The sequence below is a fragment of the Saprolegnia diclina genome (genome assembly GCF_000281045.1).
Source record: "Saprolegnia diclina VS20 unplaced genomic scaffold supercont1.20, whole genome shotgun sequence".
NCBI classification, from domain to species: domain Eukaryota; phylum Oomycota; class Saprolegniomycetes; order Saprolegniales; family Saprolegniaceae; genus Saprolegnia; species Saprolegnia diclina.
This window is the reverse complement of record NW_008246087.1, coordinates 755016-756219: the sequence shown is the minus strand read 5'-3', so window position 1 is coordinate 756219 and position 1204 is coordinate 755016.

Sequence of the window (1204 nt, the reverse complement as noted above, 5' to 3'; positions counted from 1 at the left end):
CGCCGTCAGGGCCGCAATGACGTCCATGCTTGCCTTGGCCGTTGCGATGAGTGGTGAAGGTGCATCTTGGTCAAAAACGCGGCGCGGGCGGCGGCCGCTTCGGGTGTCACGACGGGCGCCTCGGGACGGAAGACGCGGTCGTTGTAGCAGCACCGTCGGAAACCACTTTTTCACAAGGGTGAATTCCACTTTGTCCTCAGCGATATTTTGTACCTATTTGTCATTTACCGGTAGTCGATTCCAATGTGCTTTACACTCTACCCGGTACTACCGGTACTACCGGTAGCGAGAGCCTTCATCGAGCTCAAAACTTTTGAGCTCGATGAAGGCTCTCGCTCGTTGTCACCAGGCTATTTTGAGTCAAAGAGCCTGGTGACACGTTGAGAATCGGTACATCGACTTCTTTTCATCGAACGCCACACGAAGGGAACCATACATTCGGCGAGCGTCTCGCTCGAACCGTTCGTGGCCATTCGCCGAACGTCCGTCGCCGTCTTTGTCGCGCATCCAAAGCACTGGATAGCGATAGCCGATCGTTGTTGTCGCAGTCGCTCGCTTTGAATTCGCGAGATGAACCCTCCGTCATGCTGGATCTTATCGCGGTGGTGCAATGTGGGTTACACGTGTCTCGAACGTCCGCAAATCGACACCAAAAAGGACGAATACGATGGCCTAAAATCCACTTTGCCAACGGACAAAATGGGCCGTGGCGACGTGCGTTAAGTAGAGTTGGCGTCGTGAAGGCGTAGCGTGGTACCTGTGGCAGAAATCTGAACGATTGAAGCTGGCGGGCACATGGTGTGGGCGATGCACCCAGCCGCCTTGTTTCTCACGTCCAGCTGGGTCTGGGCCAGATTCGGCAGAGGTCGCCCCGGCTTGCGTCGACATGGGTGGCCCATTTCTACAAAACGATGGTCAAGTTTACGCTCCTCTTGGCGGCTGCCTCGTCCCTTGCCCTCGCGGCCGACGTGCCGACGACCGCGCCGTGCACCGAGTACGTCAACCCGTTCGAGCTGTACGAGACGACGCCCTGCACGGGCCCGCTCCCGACACCATTGCCGACCCCGACGACAGCTCCCACGTCCGCGCCCACGTCCGGCCCCGTCTACCCAACGGATGCGCCTACGACGACGCCATCGGCCACGACGCCCAAGCCTACTACGACTGACGCGCCGGCTACCTCGACGCCGTGCCCGACCAACGT